The 23,999-nt window shown below is 42.7% G+C and overlaps 2 long non-coding RNA genes across 4 annotated transcripts in view; one reads left to right on the forward strand and one right to left on the reverse strand.

Annotated features, from left to right (window-relative positions):
- Positions 1–23,999, reverse strand: part of LOC135175264 (uncharacterized) — a 265,383-nt gene that overhangs the window by 28,840 nt on the left and 212,544 nt on the right. The gene's annotated exons all lie outside the window — the stretch shown is intronic.
- Positions 641–17,237, forward strand: LOC135175263 (uncharacterized). 2 transcript variants are annotated; one of them, XR_010302309.1, is made up of 4 exons: positions 641–1,211; positions 1,544–1,776; positions 13,887–14,059; positions 16,717–17,237. It is a non-coding gene; the product is annotated as an uncharacterized LOC135175263 (long non-coding RNA). The 2 variants fall into 2 exon arrangements; XR_010302310.1 differs by lacking the exons at positions 13,887–14,059; positions 16,717–17,237 and adding an exon at positions 6,163–6,474.

Genomic DNA, 23,999 nt, shown 5'->3' on the forward strand with positions numbered 1-23,999 from the left:
AGAAAGAGTGATTGGCCATTGGAATGGGCTGCCTGGGGAGGTGATGGAGTTGCTGTCTCTGGAGGTGTTTAAGAGAAGGCTGGACGAGGCACTTAATGCCACAGTTTAATTAATTAGAAGGTGTTAGGTTGGACTCTATCTCAAAGGTCTTTTCCAACCTGGTTAATTCTGTGTTTCTGTGAATATCCTGATTTCTAGTGTGTAGCAGGTTACTCCGGGGGGTGGTGCTGGGACCAATATCATTCAATAGCTTCAACAGTAACATGAAGGTTATGCCAGGATGTGGGAGAATTTCTCCCGCAGTGAGACATGAGCTGTAAACATGAGAACTTGTGATGGGAGAAAGTCCTTGAGCTGGAAGGCACTGTGAGCAACCCACGCACACCTGCTGAGGGGTGGACCCTGCTGGCCCCTGGAGTGGACACAGCTCCAGGGGGCTGACCCTGCCAGCCCCCTGAGGTGGAACCACAGGTTGTTTTGATAAGGGTAACCTATCTGCACCCTGCACGTGGCTTTGGGCCAATCTGTATTGTCCACTTGTGCCAGCCCCAGGCTGGCTGGATACACCTCCTCTGAGCACTATATAAGACACTGCATTACCCTAATAAAATTGTACTGATGCATAGAAGCTGCTGTCTCGAGTCATCAGTGCCCCGATCTCGCCTCTCGCCAGCCTCCGGACCCCGACACCAGGAAACACACCCAGTAAAGCTAAGGGCAATGCTCAACAGAGGGCGATTGCAGACATACCAAACTGCAGACTTTCAGTCCAATGAAACCTTGAAAAACTTCAGGCATATGCTGGCAGAAACCTCATGAAGGTCAACTGAGAAAAGAGCAAGTTTTGCAGCACTGCAAGATAATCTCAGAGCTGCCAGAAAGGACCTGCAACTGTGCTGAAATCCAGGTTAAATACGAGGTAGCAGTGTGCTGTCATTGCAAATGAAGCAAACTCTGTCCTGGGTTGCATTACAAGGAAGATGGACAGCAGAGTAAGAAAATATCCTCTCTTCTGCCTTACTGGTGAGAATTCTGGGGTCCCCAGTTCAAAAGAACAAAGCAACTGCTAGAGAAAGAATCTTGGGAAGGGCTACAAAGATTGAGGGGACTGGAGCATCTACAGCTCCCTGAAAGATGGTTGTAAGAAGGTGAAGACTCAAAATTTATTTGAGCAGAAGCCTGTACAACATGCTCTAGGAGACTAGAGCTAGGTGAGTAGGTGGTTTAGCAGATGTGTTGGAGGAGATGCTATCCAGAAGTCCTTTCCAAACCTAACGTTTTGTGATCCTGTGAAATGGTGACTTCAGGCAGGCTCACACTTTGCCAGCAGCTCTGCAGGTTTTATTACTGATTTTTTTGGAATTTCAGTGGGGATTTTGCACTCAAAACTACCAGTGGCACAAACTGAGTTGCTAAATATGCTATCCACTTGGCAAATGAAATGGTGGTTTGAGAGTTAATATTCACGTTGCATTCATGAAGATGAACCCTCGTTGCCAGGTTTCCTCTGTGCTAATTCAGTGTTCTCATAAACATTTCACAGATTCATTCCTGTCAGTTTTACAAGTGAGCAGAAAGAAGCAGCTAAGCAGAGAGGAGTTCAGCCTAACTAAGGAGGCCCAGCCAGCACCCATGGATGATGTTTTGTGATAATCAAGCCTATTCCTACCTAACCAGTGAGCCACCAGGCCCCCTGGCCTTTGCCCACTTCCCAGTCACCCAGTGTGCACCATGAGGACTCACAAATGATGATGGAAGGAGGATCCCTCTGCCCAGGTAGGTAAGCTTAGACACTGCCTTTCCTGGGGCCGATTAAAAAAGGGAGTGAAATGGTCACACCTGGAGTGGGAGGAGACTCCAACAGAACCCAGGTGCTCTGAGTTTGGGGAAAAAAAGGGGGGAAATGAGGTGTGCTGTGCAAAAGGGGCAGATATGGTGGAAAATCTTAGAATCATAGAATTAACCAGGTTGGAAGAGACCTCCAAGATCATCCAGTCTAACCTAGCACCCAGCCCTAGCCAGTCAACTAGACCATGGCACTAAGTGCCTCAGCCAGGCTTTGCTTGAACACCTCCAGGGATGGTGACTCCACCACCTCCCTGGGCAGCCCATTCCAATGCCAATCACTCTCTCTGGCAACAACTTCCTCCTAACACCCAGCCTGTACTTCCCCTGGCACAACTTGAGACTGTGTCCCCTTGTTCTGTTTCTGGTTGCCTGGGAGAAGAGACCAACCCCCACCTGGCTACAGCCTCCCTTCAGGTAGTTGTAGACAGCAATGAGGTCCTCTCTGAGCCTCCTCTTCTCCAGGCTAAACAACAAAAGGAAGGAGATGGAAGAGAAAGGAGGAAGATGGGGGAAAGTAGAAGATGGAGAGGAAAGGAGGGGAACTGGGGAGAAGGGAGGTTAAAAAAAATAATAATATTGAAAACTGGACTGTAGTGTTTGCATTGAAACCAAACTATTCATGAGCAGCCCTTTGTCATTTCTGCTTGAAATAGTAACCAGACATCTTCACTGGCTCACTATGTTGGCTGAAGAAGAGCAAGTCACACTTGGCTAAGAGGAAAAAAATGAGGAAATAAAGAGAACAAATTAAAAAAAAATTATAAATAAAACCAAATACAGATTATATATATACATATATGTGTATATATATATATATATATATATATATATATATATATATATATGCAAAGCATGAGGTCTTTCAGCAAGTTCTCCATGGGACAGCATTGTGCCCTTGTGGCCAAGAGAGGCAATGCCATCCTGGGGTACATCAAGAAAAGTATGTCCGGCAGGTCTAAGGGGGTTCTTCTCCCCCACTGCCCTGCCCTGCTCAAACCACACCTGCAATATTGTGTCCAGTTTTGGCATCCCCAATTCAAGAGAGATGGAGATCTGCTGGAGAGAGCCCAATGGAGAGCCACAAGGAAGATTAGAAGTCTTGAGCATCTTCCCTATGAAGAGACACTGAGAGACCAGGAGCTGTTTAGTCTGGAGATGAGAAGGCTGAGAGGGGATCTGATCAATGCTTATAAATGTCTGACAGATTGGTGTCAAATGGATGGGGGTGCACAATGATAAGACAAGGAACAAAAGATATGAACTTGAACATAGAAGGTTTCACCTCAACATTAGGAGAAACTTCCTTACAGTGAAAGTGACAGAGCACTGGAACAGGCTGCCTAGAGAGTTTGTGGAATCTCCTCTTCAGGCTTTCAAAACCCATCTGGATGCATTCCTGTGTGAACTACCCGGGATGATCCTCCTTTTGGCAGTGGGGTTGGGCTTGATGATCTCTGGATCATCAACCTCTAACTTCTAACATTCTGTGATATTGCTAAAGTATCATCAATAGCTGGGCCTGAGCAGAGAAGTTTATTGTGATTGACTAGATGAAGGTAGAGCAGTGGATGTGCTTTATCTTGATTTCAGTGAAGCATCTGACACCATCTCCCACAGCATCATTCTGGCTAAACTGAGGCAGTGTGGTCTGGATGATCAGGTAGTGAGGTGGATTGCGAACTGGTTGAAGGTCTCCCTGGAGCTTTATCTTCCCTAGGCTGATTTCCATAAATTTCACTTAGACTTCATCTACTTATTTCCTAATATTTTCACAGGCTAGACATTAAGCTAATTAATGTCTTGCTTTAACATTTCTGATTAAAAGAGCCAAGCATATCAACAGTTCTCACATGAAAATCCTTTGTCTAATCTTCACTATTAAGCTCTGTGGTTCACAGTGGCACAATGCTTCCTAGGAGTAGTAATTCCTAAGTATTGTAAGCCTCCAACACAATGCCTAACCCAGACTCCTCTTACCAGAATGCATTTGTATTTAATTCATTGGAATGAAGAAGAGTCATGTTGAAACATGCTCTGCTGCGTGGCAAAGGAGTCTGGCACCTGGATAACTCCCAAAAGAGAAACAGTGCTAAATTGCCTCTCACCCTCAGTTCACTTGGAATATCTTAGTGCAAAAAGAAAAAATCTTGATCAGGTCTGATGCCAAAATAAATGCTGTTTCAATTACCATAAAAAAACAAACAACAATCAGTCAAACAAACAACAAAATAACAAGTTGATTTTCAAAGACTGCTCTGAGCTTTGCCTGTTTACTTTTTCAGTGAGCCACAGAATTACAGAATGAATCAGGTTGAAAGTGACCTTCAAAGGTCATCTTGTCCAACCCCTCAGTACTGCACAGGGACATCTCCAACTGGATCAGGTTGTCCAGAGTCACATCAAGTTTGACCTTGAATGCCTCTAGGGCTGGGGTCTCCATCTTCAGGCAACCTGTTCCAGTATTTCACCACTCTCATTGTGAAGAATGTCCTCCTAATACCCAGATTAAGTCTGCCGTGCTCTTGCTCAAAACCACTGCCCCTCATCTTATTGTCACACACCATTCTAAGCAGTCCCTCCCCAGCTTTCTTGTAGGTGCCCTTCAGATATTGAAATGGTGCCATAAGCTCTCTCCAGAGCCTTCCCTTCCCCAGGCTCTCAGCATGTCTCCAACATCAGGCTTCCTCGTATCCCTGGGAAGTTTGTTCCAGTATTTTACCACTCTCATCATAAAGAACTTCCTCCTAATATCCAACCTAAGTCTACCCTGCTCCAGTTTCAAACCATTCTCCCTTATCCTATCACTACCAGCCCTTCTAAACAGTCCCTCTCCACCCTTCCTGTAGGGGTGCATTTAGAATCAATCATAGAATTATTGTGGTTGGAAAAGACCTGTAAGATCATCAAGTCAAACCATTGTCTATCTCTACCAGCCTCGTGCTTAGCACCACATCACAGATTCACAGGTTGCATTTGCTTAGAAGAGACCTTCAAGTCATTTTGCATAACCCCCTGCACTGACCAGGGACATCTCCAACTACATCAGGATGCCCAGGGCCACAGCAAGTCTCATCTTGAAGGTCTCCGGGGACAGGGCTTCTACCACATCCCTGGTGTGCTAGTTTGAAGCAAGCTGGAATGTTTTGGTAACAGAACTAGATAACGGGCAGTGAAATGAAAACAATTGATGTCAACTTCTCTCACAGTCTCGCTGAGAACTCTGGGAAGAAGAAAGACTTTCTCCATTTTTGTCTCTCACTCTTGCTTTTGCCTTAGACCTGGTCACATCTCATTAACCCTGCTCCCACTAACCTTGCTCCCTAACCTCTTGGCTGTACCTCTTTTCTTCCTGAGAACTGGGGTAAGGTTGAGAGGGGCCGGGGGAGGTGTTGGGGTGGTTTGAGAGCCCCTCCTGGGGACTCAGGTTTCTGGGAGGGGAGTTGTGCTTTTGTATTGTTTATCCTTTGTATATTTCTGTATATAATTGTATATAACTGTATATATTGTAAATAGCTGCTTGTAAATTCTGCTAGCTGTAAATAAATTGCTTCATCTATATTCCCAGGGTCAGTCTGAGTTAGCTGGGGCAAATACAAAGTGTGGGAGGGGTGGGGTAACCCTAAACCATCACACCTGGGCAGCCTCTTCCAATCTTTTACCACTCTCAGTATAAAGAACTGTCTCCTAATGTCCAACCGAAATTTACCCTGCTTCAGTTGCAAGCCATTGCCTCTCATCCTATCACTACAAGCCCTTCTAAACAGACCCTCCCTAGCCTTCCTGTAGGTCCCCTTCAGATACTGAAATGCAGCTATAAGGTCTCTCTGGAGGCTTCTCTTCTCCAGACTAGGTAGCTCAAATTATTTCATCTGGTCTTCATAGGAGAGGTGCTTCAGCCCTTTGATCATCCTCATAACCCTTCTCTGGATCCTCTTCATCAGGTCTATGTCCTTGCAGCAAGGCTCCAGAGCTGAACACAATACTCCAAGTGAGGTGCACCCAGAGCAGAATGGCAGAATCACCTCTCTGTATCTGAGGCCATGATTCTTTTGATGCAATCCTTTTCTGCAGGGCTGCTTTCAATATTTCCCTCACTGCTAGGCTGAGAGTGTGGATTCTATTCCCAGAAATCATTTCAAAGCTTGTTGCTCTTTTGTCTTTCAAGACCCACTTCCATTTATGACACACTCAGCAAAAGAGTGCTTGTGGAGCACTTCTGTGTAATTGACATGACTGTATTTATCATTAATAATGAATATCTTAACAGCTAGTGGCCTGTTTTGACTGGATCATTCTCTTTGGGTACCCTTACAGGTTGCACCTGCAGAGTGCATTGTGCTGTCTGACCTCAGACATTCCTGCAGTTGGAAACAGCACTAAAAATAAATAGCTGAAAATCACAACTGCTTCATAGATTTACTTCATCAATCAGAAATGATGTTGCAGACTCAAGTGAGTGAATGGACCTAGCTTTGTGCTGCAGGTTCATTTCCCACTCACAGCTCCATGGCTATAATGGAAATTCCTCAATAAATAATTGTTCTGCTTTAAATTTGCCTCCAACAGTTTTATGGAAATATGGATCAAGTTTGAGAGGGCTTTTAACATCCCATTAAAAATTAACTGCTTGTTTTATTGATTAGGCAATTTGCAACATGGTTGACTTAGCAGTTTGAGAGGGTTGGGTTGGGTTTTAATTTTTGGTAAAATAAAGTCTTACATGGAAGCATTGCCTTTTTTTCTTTCCCTGGTGGTCAAGTGAGATCTTTCTTAAAACACAGCATAATTCAATGAGGTTTACTTCATGCAGCCCTATTTCAAGTTTCTAAATATCTGAAGGGTGGTTGTTAAGGAGTGTCCAGTCTCTTCTCAGTGGTGCCCTATGATAGAACAAGGGGCAACAGACACAAAACTGGAACACAGGAAGGTCCTCCTAAACATAAGGAGAAACTTCTTTGCTGTAAAGGTGTTGGAGCATTGGAACAGACTGCCCAGATGTGCTAGTTTGAAGCTAGCTAGAATATTTTGGTGAGGAGAATTAGATTATAGGCTGTGAAAAAGGAGCAATGGTGATGTCTACTTCATTCATAGGCTTACTGAGATGTATAAGAACAGGAACATACACATAGGTAACAGAGTCTCTCTATGGCTTTTGGGGCTGCAGGAACTTCTCTCTCCCTAACTTGCTGCCTGACTAATCCTTCTGCTTCCTAACCACCAAGGCCAACCCTCCAAACTCACCTTAAATGTAAGGCAAAGTCTGGGGTAAGGCAGAGGGGTGGAAAGAAGGTGGAAGGGTGGTTGGGAGCCCCTCCTGGGGACTCAGGTTTCTGGGAGGGGAGCTGTGTTTCTGTATTACCTTTTATCTTGTCTATTTCTGTCTATAACTATATATACTGTAAATATCTGCTTGTATATTGTCCTAAGCTGTAAACAGAGCTTCATTCTTCCAATTTCCAGGTCTGCTGAGTCTAGGCTGGGTGGTTTTCACAAGTGTGTGGGGGGTGGGTAACACCCAAACCATCATACCAGAGAAGTTGTGGAGTCTCACTCTCTAGAGACTTTTAAGACAGGAATGTGGATACATTCCTGTGTGGCCTGCCCTAGGTGATTCTACTTTGGCAGGGAGGTTGGACTGGATGATCTCCAGAGGTCCCTTCCCACCCCTTCCATTCTGTGATTCCATAATTCTAACACCATCACACAATGGCTTTAGATTGGTTTTATTTCTTTTTTTTTTTTTTTAGAAAAAATATGGCCTTAGTTGTTTCTTTCTTTGTTTTAGGGAAATATAGAATCAACAGACATTTCTCTCCAATGAAGTTTTACTTTGAACAAAAATGAGTACCCTCAAAAAGTCTAAGGTCCAATACCAACCAATATGTTTCCCCTCAGGAACTGTGATTTACAAAAAACTCATGGAATCAGAACCATTGAGGTTGGAAGAGACCTTTGAGGTAATCAAGTCCAAGTGCTCACCTAGAGCTCACAATCCCACCACTACTGCTAAGCCACTGTCACTAAACCGTGTCTCTCTGCACCATATCCACCTGTCTGTTGACTATCTCCAGGGATGGTGACTCCACCACAAGCCTGTTCCAATGCTTAATAACCTCTTATGTGATTTTTTTTTTCCTAATATCCAACATGAAATTTGTTCTCCCAAAGACAAGCAACAAATAAACAACATGGCAGTTTCCAGTTAATAACACTTCTGTTTCTGTTAGATACCTAAGATGATTTTTCATTATTTTATGTACTACTAACAGGAAAAATAGTTAAAATTAGTGTTCATCTAACTGCATTGAGCTCAGAAAATGTTTAAGCAGGCATATATTTACTGAAGAAAATGGAGAACAGCTGTAACTTTCCACACACAAACAACTTCCTTAGGCTGTCCAGATCTCCCATCCAACAATGATAAAGGGCATGCAAACAATCCCCTAAAATGTCAACTGTAATAAACACAGTATAGCCTAAAGAAACAGAGAAACAGAGAATCAGTCAGGGTTGGAAGGGACCACAAGGATCATCTAGTTCCAACTCCCCTGCCATGCCCAGGGACACCCTACTCTAGAGCAGCCTGGCCAGAGCCTCATCCAGCCTGGCCTTAAACACCTCCAGAGATGGGGCCTCAACCACCTCCCTGGGCAATCCATTCCAGGCTCTCACCACTTTCATGCTCAACAACTTCTTCCTCACATCCAGGCTGAATCTCTCCACCTCCAGCTTTGCTCCATTCCCCCCCCCCCCCCCCCCCCCCCAGTCCTATCACTCCCTGATAGCCTAAAAAGTGGACGTTAATCTTTTGCCGTAATTGAGTTGGTGTTTTTCTTGCACTAACTATCACAGAACTAACTGAACAGCTGAAAAGATATGTATTTGATGTGGGAAATGGGATTAGTTGCTGACAATTCTTTTCTGTGCCACTGTCAGATCTCTTTCTGAATATTTCCAAAGTCGTTTACACTGATTTCATTGCAATCCATTGCATTAGATTTGAACAGTTCCTACAATTTGATTTCACAGTCCAGCACCCATTGGCATGGATGGAACACTTCCTTCTCTGTGCAGCACAGCCTGCATACAGCCAAGACACCTTACAAACCTGCTGTCTGGTGACCCGCCTGATATAGTTCACTCAGAAACCATAGAACCATGGAACTGTTGACTTTGGGAGAGACCTTTGAGATCATCATGTCCAACTGCTTGCCTTGAGCTTGCAATTGCACCACTGCTACTAAGCCACTATAACTGAACCATGTCCCTCAGCTCCACGTCCACATGTCTTTTAAATACCTCTAGGGATGGTGACTCCACCACCTCCCTGGGCAGCTTGTTCCAATTCCCAATAACCATTTATGGAAGGTATTTTTCCCTAATATCCAACCTGAACTTCCTCTGGCACAACTTGAGACTGTTTCCTCTTGTCCTGTCACCTGCATGTAAGAAGAGACTGACCTCCACCATGCACATGTATGTGTGAAGATATCAGTCTGTTGCAAATAGGAATGTGACCTCCTTCTCACAATTTCTGAAGCTATTTAAGACATGTTTAGATATGGTACTGAGGACACAGATTATTTGGACATGGCAGTGTTAGGTTTATGGTTGGACTTGATCTTAGAGTTTGGAAAACACCTAAATTATTCTATACTTCTATGATTCTGATTTCCAGTTAGTCTAACTTGAATTACTGTGCTTTTGTTACAATCTACAAAACAGCACATAGGCAGTTCTGCAACTGATTCTAAGAGTCTGGAACTCTGTTTATCTCTGCTTCCTAAAGGCTTGCCCATTCTTTAACAGGTCTTGTTGCAGTACTCAACAAGATGCCAGAATATGTCCAGATATATGGACTCATAAGATGGTTTGGGTTAGAAGAGATCTTAAAGATCATTAGTTCCAACTCCTCATCATGGGCAGAGACACCTTCCACTAGACCAGGTTGATCAAAGTCTCATCCAACCTGGCCTTGAACACCCCCCACCTTGAAGGGGGCATCCATGACCTCTCTGGTCAAGCTGCTCAAGTGCCTCACCATGCTCACTGTAAAGAACTTTTTCCTAATATCCACTCTGAATCTTTTCTTTTCCAGCTTCAATCCATTCCCCCTTGTCCTAGCACTACAAGCCCTGGTAAAAAGTTCCTTCCCAGCTTTCTCATAGACCCTCTTCAGGTACTGTAAAGCAGCTATAAGGTCTCTCTGGAGCCTTCTCTTCTGCAGGCTGAACTGCCTTAGCTGTGTCAACCTGTCCCCATAGAGGAGGTGCTCCAGCCCTCTATCATCTTAGTTTGATTGGAACAGAAATGACATTGTAGGCAGCTTGCTCAAAATAATGCAATGAATAAACTAGATTGTGTCACCTAATAGTCCCCACATCTTCTTATGTTGCTTCATGCCCTTCTATGATTCTATGATTCTAGTTTGAAGCATAACAATGATGGGCTTGCAGAAGTGCTGGTAGATATAAGAGATGGATTTGACCCAGGAGCAGAGCAGTATTTCTGCAGAGCAGGAAGATTACCTGTCTTTTCTAGAAATCTGCCTACAACTTCAGAGCATTTTATGGATGACCTTTGTATTTGCTCCTTCCTTGATCTGCACAGAGCATTGGCAGTGCCACAAGGACACTTTGCAGCTTAGAGCAGACGCCAGTGCCACTTAAAATTAGCTCTTCAGTGATTGATTTGAAACCAAGTACCCTTAAACATGTTTGTTCCCCCCAAATACAGTCAACTCAAAATAGAACCTCAAGTGAGAGAAAGTACAAACAGATTCAAGTACTGTATGGAAACAATAAACCAGGGAAAAAATAGAAACCTCTTCAAATCTTATTTCCTTCCAAAAGAGAGTGTAATCAAGGTATAATGAGCATTGAAATTTATAAATTAAAAATAAATGCCCATAAGAGGGAAGAAAAAAAATGTGTTAATCAGTTGGTAATTACATTTTTGGCATTGTAAATTAATTCCCCAAATGAATCTCCTTCCAGCTTATTTCACTTCTTTATCTGTTTTCTTCTTTATTTTTCAATCTAATGATTAGGGTTTGTGAATTCTGTAAATAATGGATTTTTATCCAAACCAAAAGTGTATGTGTGATGATGGGAAAAAAAATCAAGACATTAAAAAGGGCAGTGTGTCACAAGTAAGAGTGCGACACTTTGGCCTTTCCAGTCTGCAAAGGGAAGAAGAGAATTGTCCTTATAATGAAACTGTGCTTTTAGAGTGGCCTCCTTTTCTGTTGTTGTTGGGAGTGTTTTTTTTGTTTTGGTTGGTTTTGTGTTGTGGGTTGGTTTTTTTTTCCCTTTTGTACTGAGCCTTGTGGTACTACTCATCTATTCAGTACTGGAATTTATTCTCAGTTGTCTCCCAACTAACTCTAACCAGCTCACCTGTTCCAGCTCCTCCACCCTCAAGTACTTAGAGGACTGCAGACAGCTAAGGGAGTTGTACATTAAGAAAGAGGAGAGAGGAAGGAAATTTTAACTTTACTTACTGAAAGCTTCTTCTCACTTATGTGTGCCCTAATTTAATCATAACAGCATTTTCTTTCTGCCCATGTATTAAAATCTGCAGTGGACAGAGAATTATTGACACTAAACTGAAATAAAGAATGATGTAGGATATTAGATGAATTAGGAGGAAGTTCTTCACAAAGAGAGTGATTTGCCATTGGAATGGGCTGCCCAGGGAGGTGGTGGAGTCACCGTCCCTGGAGGTCTTCAAGAAAAGCCTGGCTGAGGCCCTTAGTCCCATGGTCTGGTTGACTGGATAGGGCTGGTGGATAGGTTGGACTGGATGATCTTGGAGGTCTCTTCCAGCCTGGTTGATTCTATAATTCTATGACATCCAGGAAAGTGATTTGATATGGGAAGTAATTAGGAGAAAAATCCAGCAGCTGGAGAACTTTGTTTGCTTTTGTTTCTCCCTCTGCCACACCAAAAAGACCCAAATTTGTCAACATCATGTTTTGTAGATGGAAATTCTTGAAATAGACTGAATGCTTATAAAATGTAATTTAGCACAGCAATGCCGTTCAGAGGAGGGGAGACAAAAGGATATATTGTTCATGGCTTTCTGAAACACAATGGAAAAGAGAGATTTCTTGTGGAAATGTGAGGAAGGGCAGAACTAACCTATCAACTAAGGTGTCACTAAGATTTCAGAACTCAGGTAATTTTGGATCCGCTGCACAGGGAGTATTTCCTATATTTGAGAGGCTCAGAAACTGCTGTCCTTGAGCTACGTTCAAGGTAAGCAGATATGAAACCTGCTGCATTTTCCTGCCTCCCATCTTAGGACTGAAGTGTTGAACTTGGTGAGCTGAGGAAGAGAGCTTCTCAAGGTTTCTCCCTCTGGTCTGTCTGTTCTTCAGCTACCTTGTACTCTTAAAAGAAAAATATATCAATGTTCTACCTTCACCTGTATTTGTCTTTGTTTCCACCATCTGATCAGAAAAAAAGACTCTACTATGATCCTTAGACTCATAGAATGGTAGGATTTCACAGGGACTTTTGAAGATCAATAGTCCAGCCTCTCTGCCAAAGATGGATCACCTAGGGCAGGCCACACAGGAATGAATTCAGATGGATCTTGAAAGTCTCCAGAGAAGCAGAAGCCACAAACTCTCTGGGCAGCCTGCATCAGGGCTTCAGCACCCTCACAGGAAAAGATGTTTTTCCTCTCAATGAGGTGGAACTTCTGTGTTCTATTTTGTATCCATTGGCCATTGTCCTGTCACAGCACACAACTAAAAAGAGACTAGCATCTTCTTCTTGACACCCACCTTTCAGTGTTTCTAAACATTAATAAGGTTTTCTGATAATTATAAGCATAAATAACATCCTTTGGAGTGGCAGAATGGCCTGTCAACCAAATTGAATCATTGTGCCTGGAGAAAAAATAAGTACCCAGAAGACCAGCACAAGAAAGGCTTCACTGATGGGCCAGGTAGTTTCTATATGACAGAATCACATAGTCAATACGATTAGACAAAACCTTCAAGATCATCATGTCCAAACACTATCTAACTCTACCACATCTTTGACACCAGGGAAATGTTGGAGTTGCCATTCCTGGAGGCATTTTTCAAAGACATGTGGTTTGGTGGTAGTGGCTTAGCAGTAATGGTGGGATTGTGAGCTCTAGGTGAGCAGCTGGACTTGATGATCACCAAGGTCTCTTCCAACTTCAACAGTTCTACGATTCTATTGTTCTATATCTCTACTATAGCTTTGCAGATGTGTGTTGTTGAAGCACCAAAACTTACTAAGTTGTGAAACTTTTCATTTCTATGGGCCATCATAGGAAGTTTCATGCAAACATGAGGAATTTTTTCCCTGTGAGGATGACAGAACACTAGAACAGGCTGCCCAGGGGGGTTGTGAAGACTCTCCCTCTGGAGATATTCAAAACCTGCCTGGATGAGTTCCTGTATGATAGGTGATCCTGCTCTGGCAGTGGGTTGGACCAGATGACCTTTCAAGGTCACTTCCAGCCTCTGACATGCTGTGAGTCTGTGATTCTGTGATCCCTGGCACACTCTAGATAAAACCTCCATTTGCTCTACAATTTCTAGTGTGGATGTATCATAGCAGGACTGATGATCATTTTTCTGCGTCCGTGTACAAGTCCCAGAACTCACGGCTGGCATGGAAAGGGTATCAGCTGTCAACATGAATATTTTCTTTCCCTCGCTACTCAGAGAGTTGCAATTCTCTTTGTGCAATCACAATTGCCACAGAATCACAGAATGTGGGGTTGGAAGGGACCCCAAAGATCATTTGGTCCAACCTTTCCAGGTGATGGTGTAGTTGAAATCAGATGGCCCCCAGAACCCTGTCAAGCTGAGTCTTCAAACTGCCCAATGAAGTGGAACCCAGTACTTGTCTTGGGACATTATTCCAATGTCCAACTGTTCTCATGAGAAAACTTCAAGAAACCTTATTCAAACCTTACAGGTCAGGTCTGCAAAGAAGTGTTCCCTTCAGTACAAGATAACTATTTATTTATTTATTTTCTTTTTTTTCCAGGCAGAAAGCAAGCATTCTGCTCATCTGAATTCCAGTTTTCACTTTTTCAGACTTCTCAAGTGAATCAGCGGCCTGTATCTTACACATTTTTAAGGAGAACATCTCACATCTCACAAAACAACTTGTTTTAGAGCCGAGACTTCATTTAAACACTGTACATGGCAAAACTTCAGGTAAAATTGAGCTAGTAATCTTGCTCTGTCCTTAATTCTGAGTTCCTAAATTCGTTCTGTTTTATAGCAGCTATTATAGCTCTGGATTCTTCTCACTATTTATATAAATAGCTAGACTTTGCTGGAACCTGGCTAAATTGTTTGCCTCAATAATACCTTAAGGCAGCAAGATCCATAGGTCAATTGCATGCTTAGTGAAGAAGTAGTGTCTCTTAAGAAGCAATTTGCTTACTCCTGCATTTCGGTTTGGGTTTTTATTTTGAAAGAACAAGGAGGAGGTAACAGGTTTCAGTACTGTGCCTGCAGTTATTCTTTTGAGACAGAATAAGCAGAAAGGATCACAATTATTTTCTTAATAGCAGAGATTATTTACAGAGCAAATGTGATTTCTGCTATAATATCTCCTGCTTTCTACAGTTTGCAGGGGATAAAAAGGCCATAGTTGTTAGGGGCACATTTAGAATCAATCATAGAATTATTCTGGTTGGAAAAGACCTGTAAGATCATCAAGTCAAACCATTGTCTATCTCTACCAGCCTCGTGCTTAGCACCACATCACAGATTCACAGGTTGCATTTGCTTAGAAGAGACCCTCAAGTCATTTTGCACAACCCCCTGCACTGACCAGGGACATCTCCAACTACATCAGGATGCCCAGGGCCACAGCAAGTCTCATCTTGAAGGTCTCCAGGGACGGGGCAGCCTGTTCCAATCTTTTACCACTCTCAGTATAAAGAACTGTCTCCTAATGTCCAACCTAAATTTACCCTGCTTCAGTTGCAAGCCATTGCCCCTCATCCTATCACTACAAGCCCTTCTAAACAGACCCTCCCTAGCCTTCCTGTAGGTCCCCTTCAGATACTGAAATGCAGCTATAAGGTCTCTCTGGAGGCTTCTCTTCTCCAGACTAGGAAGCCCCAATTATTTTATCTGGTCTTCACAGGAGAGGTGCTCCAGCTGAGGTCTCATCAGAGCAGTGGCAGAATCACCTCTCTCAACCTTCTGGCCATGTTTCTTTTGATGCAGCCCAGAACGGTATTGGCTTTCTGGGCTGCAAGTGCCCATTGCTGGCTCATGTCTCATTCACCAGCACACCTAACTCTTTCTACATGGATGCTCTCAACATTTTCCTTGCTGCTAGGCTGAGAGCATGGAATTTATTCCCAGAAATAATTCCAAAGCTTCCTGTATTTTTTGTCATCCAAGACCCACTTTCATTTATGATACTCTCATCAAGAGTGCTTTGCTTGTGGAGCACTTCTATGTCATTGACACTTCTATATAACTGAGGTGAAACTTCCTGGGTCCCAATTTATGTCCATTGCCCCTTGTCTTATCACAGGTCACCACTGAAAAGAGGGCAGCACCACCTTTTTGGCACCCGCTCTTCATAAACTTCAATAAGATCTCATTTCTTTTCCAGACAAAGAGCCCCAGGTCTCTCAGCCTTTATTCATAAGACAGATGCAACTGCTGAGCTTTCTGTAGTAATGTGGAGCACACATGCCTGTCCAAAATCAGATTTTTTCAGACTGGATTTGTAGCTCAGATGCCAGATTGCAATGGATGTTCTCATCTATACCATTTACTTCAGTGGATTTTTTCCTCCCTCACTTGTATTATATATTTGACATTTATGTACCTTTAAAAAATACAGCCCTGAAGAGGAATACAAGGTACTGAGCAAGTTATGTACCGTGCCTAGACTACAGCTGCTACTACAAGGATAGTTACAAAAACAACATTATATTGTGTGTACAGCAAAGAGTTCTTACCATGGGGCTTAAGTGGACCAACAAGGCTGCAAATTTGCAGCCAGGCAGGAAAATCAGCTATGAGTAAAACAAGACAGATTGGTAAAAGAACAGCTTTAGCAATACAATTCCATCCCACTGGGGTTTTTATTGGCAAAACACATATCAGTCAGGGCTCACTTGTCTGGGCTCACTAGCTCTAAGACTAACTAATCGATTTGGGTTGGTACTAATGGACCCATAGGGCTTTCAAGTGCTCTTGGAAGTGGGAATAAAGCTCTGAAGACATTATTGTACAGAAAGCAAACCTTATCTTCAAGCCCTACTACAGAGGCACCCAAAGCTGTGTCTCCATATCAACCAGCCTTTAACTTCAAAGATGATTGTGCTCCAATGCCACCCGTTAAAACCTCATACCTCCCTCCACTTCTTTGATGATCTGTAAAGAAGCTGGAAATGCAACGAGGGGGAGGAAATCAGGTCTCTTTCCTCAGGCAGACCATCAAGACATTCTCTTCAGCAACACCTAGCACATGCACAGCTGTGAGTTATATCTCTTACCAGCAATAGAATGGTTTGGGTTGGAGGAGATTTTTGTGTGGACAAAGATGCAGAATTTGGCATTCTGAAACACGAAATACAAGACTTAGATGAGGTGTAGAGCTCAGAGACATTATCCCATTCCACTCGAATATCCACTAGCCAATCATTCTGTCTCTGTGGTTTAAACAATTTTAATTAAGCAATTCTACCTACTGTAGCAGCCATTACCAGAAGATAATTGACTGCATTGGTAATGAAGCTTTCCGAGGGTGCTAAACAAACAGCAAGGTTAATTACCTGGCAGTAATGCTTGTTATGGCAGTGCAACAGTGGCCAACTAAGTTTCCTGTTCTCCTTCAGTAACCTGTCAGTAAATCAATGTAATATCCGTGGGTATCCATTATCTTACTGGGACAGAAGCGTTCAGCAACGGAAACAGGAAGCCACCAACTGGTCAGGAGTGGATGGGAACCAATACAAAGCAAACCTGCCTGTTATTAAGTATCTTTTATTGAACTACTCAGCTTGTTGTTTTGTGGTTGTTTCTTTTTCCTTGCTGAAGACTGAATTTTAGAATTCTGTGTTCATCTATCTGTTATATCTGGCATCATAGATGTATTTCTATTATAGACAGACTCCAGAAGTTTGTATTATTCTAACATCCCAGAGAGAATCTGAATTCTTGGAAGTTTGGTGGGTTTTTTTCACTCACATTTTCTACTCACTTTTTTCTCTATCTTGGTAATAAGTCCACTTACACTGAATTGAGAGGATAGCTCACATCTGGATGTTGGTTTGTGGATTTAAATTCAAAGTGTTGACAGTTCATGTATTTAACTTTCTATCACTCAGAATTGAAAGCACATTAATTTCAGCAACAATCATTTCACGTGGAAATCTTGCTAAGAATTCTCCACAGAGTAACCAGAATCACAGAATTGTTTTGGTTGGAAAAAAACCTTCAAGAAAATAGACTCCAGCTGTCAACCTAACACTAAATAAACCATGTCCCAAAAGTGCCATGTCCACATGTTTTTGAACACCTCCAGGAATGGTGACTCCACCATGTCCTTGGGTAGCCTTTTTCAATGGCTGTTCACTCTTGCAGCAAAGAATTTTTTTCCTAAATATCCAACCTAAGCCTCCCCTGGCACAATTTCAGGCCATTTCCTCTCATTCTGTTACCTGATACTAGAGAGAAGAGAATGAGCCCTACCTCACTTCAGCCTAGGGGTTCTGCTGTAATTGCTGGGTTGGGACTACCACAGAGCCAGACCTTCTTCCATTGTCTTACTATTTGCCTTATGCATGCATGAGAAGGGGATTTATGCAAGAACAGAAATACAGAAAACTATTTTGTATTAAACTAAAATGCTTACAGCCCTTTTCAAGGCTGTACCTGAGGGGAGGTTGTAGCCAGGAGGAGGTTGCTCTCTTCTCTCAGGTGGCCAGCACCAGAACAAGAGGACACAGCCTCAAGCTACTCCAGGGGAAATTTAGGCTTGAGGTGAGGAGAAAGTTCTTCACTGAGAGAGTCATTGGACACTGGAATGGGCTGCCCGGGGAGGTGGTGGAGTCGCCGTCCCTGTTGCTGTTCAAGGCAGGACTGGATGTGGCACTTGGTGCCATGGTCTAGCCTTGAGCTCTGTGGTAAAGGGTTGGACTTGATGATCTGTGAGGTCTCTTCCAACCTTGGTGATACTGTGATACTATGTGATACTGTGTGAAAAGTGGCTTACCAGTAGTTCAAGTGCATTGCTGTCCTTATATACAGTTACAAGGACACTTTCTTAAGTCCACAACCCTCTGTTAAATTATCAATAATCTGTCTCCAAATTGATCTACACATATTCCTGAGTAAATTCATCTATGGCACAGATCCCTTCAAGAAGATCCATGGCAGCTCTTCTAAGCAAAGATCATAGAATCACTTTATCTGGGTTTGAAAGTGCCAGACATATCTTGCAGAAGGAGAAAAATTATTCTAGTGTTGAGTCAATCCTTAATTTATTAAGATTTAAGAGTGCAGAGGCTTCAAGAACTCATCCATAATTGCTGAGCCAAGGACAGTGCTTCACACTGGAAGACACAGAACTATCTCAGTGCTCCTAATGTAGCTTTCTAGACTCTAAGAAACAATTAGTATGTGGGCTAAGAGCCATTCTTATCTAGCAGTAGAGAGACATGAAATGATTTTCAAGATCATGGCTAAAGGTGTAGAGAAAAGTAACATAATGAAGAGTTCAGCAACAAAAGATATCTGAAATTATGCAAAGTACTTTTCCATTATTTTCCCCACTGTAGTGAGGTGGTGACCCCTTTCAGGTAAGTCCCTCTGCTTTTCTTGTGTTGGCAGAATGCCTGACTCAAGAGGGCTTCAGCCCTGACTGGAAGAAAGATGAGTTTCACAGTAATAAAAATACACACAGACAGAAAAAAGAAAATAAACTCAAGAGTTAAGTTGAGAATGAAAAGTCATCCAGAAAACATCTTATATGTAGAAAAAGACCCAGTAAGAAAGGATGAAATGTTTTCATCAGATGCTAAATTCAGTTGTTAAAAAGAGCAACCCATTTTTTTTTTTTTTTTATGAATTCAGACTGGATTTCAGCAAGTTCTAGGAAGGGAGAATAAATAAGTAGTTATTACTTTTTTAAATCATAATGATTTATTTTAATGCTTTTCATAGAATCACAGAATGGTAGGAGTTGGAAGGGATCTCTGAGGATCATCAAATCTAAGCCCCCAGACAAAGCAGGATCACCTAGGGCAGGGCACACAGGAATATTGCCTGGTAGGTTTGGGAAGTCTCCAGAAAAGAAGACTTCACAGCCTCTCTGGGTAGCCTGTTCCAGTGCTCCAGCACCCCCACAGCAAAGAAGTTTCTCCTCATGGTGAAGTGGAACTTCCTGTGCTCCAGATTGTGTCCATTGGCCCTTTTCCTATCACTGGACACTGGCCCTAAAAGATTGGCTGCATCTTCCTATGACCTGATTTGTTTTGCTTGGGTTTTGTTTTGCTTTCCTTCTGTTTGTTTTTCTCTTTTCTTTCAAGTATTTCCTGTTAAAACCCATCCCCTCAGTCACCTTCCTTGAATCCTGTCACATCACTATACCCTTCAGTATTCGATTCAGAACAGAATACATTTTGTACAAGGTCTCACCAAAGGCATGTCAATTGTTACTTCTACAGAGTCCTCTCTGAATGACTAAATCACTTGAGGAAAAAGAAAAAAACACAGCAATGTCTTCAGCTCTGCTCTTAAAAAATGAAGGTTTCCACATCCATTTGTTGGTTCCAATAAAAACTGCAACTTCTTGATTGTAAAGAGATAGCTCCAAGGGCAAGTGTGATGCTAGCAGTACAGAGAAGGGGTTGGTGAAAAATGAATCAAACATCAGTTGTTTGAACACTCAGCTCTGACATACTCTCAGTGACACAAGGTGGCTTGTTTGAACTGTACTGAGAAGTATCTGGAAAGCCTGAGTGTGAAAGTAGAATCTAAAATTGGAATCTAGACTCAGAAAAAGGCTCTGTTGGTCTGTTTGGACAATTTGCCTCAAAATGGCTCCTTACCTCCAGTCAGGGTACAGATGACTACTTGAAGTTGTGAGATACAGAAATCTGCAATATTTTACATCCAAGAAGTCCCTTTGGTGATGGATGAGCCATAAGCAAACATTTAAAGTAACATCAGTAGTGGTTGGTTTTGAGATGAATGAGAAAGGAAGATGATAGAAATTCTTATTGTTGGACTTAGTAGCTGGAAAAAATACTTGAGGTGGAAAGGTTTGATTGCCAAAGGGACCAACATCCAAAAAGCTGATGTGGTTTACTCACGGATCCCCTCAAAACATTAAGCTACCAGCTGCAAATAGGTTAAACCACTTGAGAGTGAGCCAGCAGTGTGCCCAGGTGGCCAAGAGAGCCAGTGGCATCCTGGCCTGCATCAGGAATGGTGTGGTCAGCAGGAGCAGGGAGGTCATTCTGCCCCTGTACTCTGCACTGGTTAGACCACACCTTGAGTACTGTGTTCAGTTCTGGGCCCCCCAGTTTAAGAGGGACATTGAGATGCTTGAGCATGTCCAGAGCAGGGCAACGAGGCTGGTGAGAGGCCTTGAGCACAGCCCTATGAGGAGAGGCTGAGGGAGCTGGGATTGGTTAGCCTGGAGAAGAGGAGGCTCAGGGGTGACCTTATTGCTGTCTACAACTACCTGAGGGGTGGTTGTGGCCAGGAGGAGGTTGCTCTCTTCTCTCAGGTGGCCAGCACCAGAACGAGAGGACACAGCCTCAGGCTGCGCCAGGGGAGATTTAGGCTGGAGGTGAGGAGAAAGTTCTTCACTGAGAGAGTCATTGGGCACTGGAATGGGCTGCCCGGGGAGGTGGTGGAGTCACTGTCCCTGGGGCACTTCAAGGCAAGGTTGGACGTGGCACTTGGTGCCATGGTCTAGCCTTGAGCTCTGTGGTAAAGGGTTGGACTTGATGATCTGTGAGGTCTCTTCCAACTCTGATGATACTGTGATACTGTGAAAACAAAGGGGAAGGATAAAACCTGCAGCTGCTGCCTCCTATCTGTCACATTACTAGTGTCCCAGGAACTGCCACTACTCACACTCACTTCAGCATTACAGAGAATTATGTATCAATGTACTCAAAACAAAAAAAAACCTCAAACAAACCAAAACAAAAAACATCTTAAAGCAAGTTCAAGGTACCGGATACATCACTTAAAGCCTTCTGCTGAAATGTCAAACAAGCCATACCCAAGAACCCTTCTATCCTTCACCTTTCCCCAAGAAGACCTACAATGAAACAAAAGGCAAGATGCACATGGAAAATATGGGAAATAAAATTCCAGCACAGCAAGCCAGAGGACTCAGGTATGAGTAGGACATAACAATATGAAAACAAAGGTCTAAAGTCCCTGATGAAAAAAGTCCTGTAGGAAAACACAGCAAAGTGATGTTTGTTTTGCTAACACTAGGTATCAGAGAGGATGCTAAAAATATTTGCTGCCAAGCAAACCAAAGCAAAGTAAAACAAAGCAAGACAAAGCAAAGTAAAATAAAGCAAGACAAAGCAAAGTAAAATAAAGCAAGACAAAGCAAAACATTCCAGCCTTTTTCTATGGACAAACTCTAGCATTGTGTGCAAAACACACAATACACAAAATTTAAGACTACAGAACGTTGGTTTCTTTCCAAACAACATATAGATAAGACTTTCCTGGTTTCATCCTCATACTGTCATCCTGAAGATCACTATGGAAAGAAAGGTCAACTCCATGTAGACAGAAAGGATTAAGCTAAATCATAGAATCAGAGAACTGTAGGGTTTGGAAGGGACCTCTGGAGATGATCGAGTCAAAGTCCCCTGCCAAAGCAGGATCACCTAAGGCAGGTCACAGAGGAATATATCCAGGTGGGTTTCAAAAGTGCCTGGATAAGAAGACTCCACAACCTCTGTTACCCTTTCCTCATATCTCAAAAAAAAAAAAAAATCCTAGGAACTGCAATCGAAAAATTGATGTATCTTAATCAAAGATAACTACAAACTCACTGCAGCTGTGTTGTTTGACCTGCATGCAAACACAGCAAAAACTTCTAAACCAGACAAAAAGGGGCAAAGAAGTTCCTCTATCACATATTGAGGACAGAAAGTTCCAAGAATGGCAGAAGTTGGAAGGGACCTTTGGAGACCATCTGGTCCAACCCCCCTTGCCAAAGTAGGATCACGTAGGGCAGACCACAGAGGAATGTGTCCAAGTGGGTTTAGAAAGTCTCCAGAGAAACAAACTCCACAACCATTCTGGGCAGCCTGTTGTAGTGCTCTGGCATCTTCACAGCAAAGGAGTTTATCTTTAAGCTCAAGTAAATCCTCTTGTGTTACAGTTTGTACCTGTTCACAACAGCATCACAGGGAGGTTTGAGTGACACTGCCTTCATCCTCTCCTCCTTCAAAGGGTTCTTTCATCTCAATTTAAACCATGGATCATGGATCATACTGGTTGTGGCAAAGTCTGCCTGAAAATGGGCAAGGTCTGACATATGGAGGCATCAAATGGAACCACACAAATGCCAGAATGAATGGCAGCCACTCTGGAGAATTGTGAATCCTTGAATACGTTTCATGTAAGACCAGATGAGGAAACAGGTTCACAAAGACAAAAAACTATCATACTTGACATATTTTCTTAACCTTCATCAGAGAACCACATACTACAGTCAATTAGAAAAACAAAGGAAAGGGAAAACAAAGCCCAGGGGTAAAAAAATCATCCCACAAATGTATTAAACCTGTTACTTTTCTGTTAGATAATGAGAAACATCTTTTGATGTGACTGCCACAAGAAAGCAAGGAAAACAAAGCATCTCTACAGCTATCAGGAAGATTGAAAATAATGTGCATGGATACTTCTTAAAAGGGTATTGTAAATACTGGGATAAGGCAAACAAAATGTAACATTCAAATCAAATCATGGCATTTGCACAACATCACAGAATCATAGAACTGTTTCACTTGGGAAAGACCTCTAAGATCACAGAGTCCAACCATAAACACAACATTACCACAGCAATAAACATCAATTGTGGGGACCAACATGACATCAGTAGTCACCTCATCCTCAGAAGGCAGGAAAACATCTGGGCAGCACCAGGACAAGCCAAGGTGACAGCCAAGGCCAGAATCTTCAACCTATGCTAGGAACAGGACCTTGGTACAGTCACTACCATGCATTTAACCTGACAGATCAGAGCAAGCAATGTCCTTCTCTGTCATGTAAAGAGATGGCAGAAAAGGTGAATGGGAAAAAAAACCAAACAACCAAAACCAAACCACACTCAGACCTCCAAAAAATTCTACACTGCAAGTAAAAACAAAAGTAAAAAAAGCAAACCCACGAAAACCATGAACCAAACAAAACCAAACCAAAACACGAGCAAAAAAAAAAACAAAAAAACAACCAAAACACAAAAAAAAACCAACCACAAGCCCATATGAAAACAAAACAAAATAAAACAACCCAAAAATCTTTTCTAAAACAAACAAAGAATTGAGAAGGAATCACAGTATCATAGAACCACAGAATGGTGGAGATTAGAAGGAATCAATGGAGATCAACAAGTCCAACCCCCCTGCCAAAGTAGGATTACCTAGGGCAGGCCACACAGGAATGCATCCACATGGGTCTTAAAAGTCTCAAGAGAAGGAGACTCCACAACGTCTCTGGGCAGCCTGTTGCAATTCTCCATCACCCTCACAGCAAGTTTCTCTTCATGTTGTGGTGGAACTTCCTGTGTTACAGCTTATATCTGTTGTTCTCTGTCTTACTGCTGTGCACCACCAAAAGGAGTCTGGCACCTTCATCTCGACACCCACCTCTCATATATTTATAGACATTAATAAGATCCTCTCTCAGCCTTCTGTTCATAGGAGAGATGCTCAAGTCCTGCAGTCATCCTTATAGCTCTCCATTTGTTTCTCTCCAGTAGATGCCTGTCTCTCTTGAAATGGGGAGCTTAAAAATGGATACAGTATTCTAGGTGTGGTCTCACCAGGGCAGGAGAGAGGGAGAGGAGCATCTGCCTACACCTGCTGGACACACTTCTCTTGAACCACACTTCTCTTGATACTATTGGCAT

Source organism: Pogoniulus pusillus, chromosome 5, assembly GCF_015220805.1.
Source record: "Pogoniulus pusillus isolate bPogPus1 chromosome 5, bPogPus1.pri, whole genome shotgun sequence".
NCBI lineage: Eukaryota > Metazoa > Chordata > Aves > Piciformes > Lybiidae > Pogoniulus > Pogoniulus pusillus.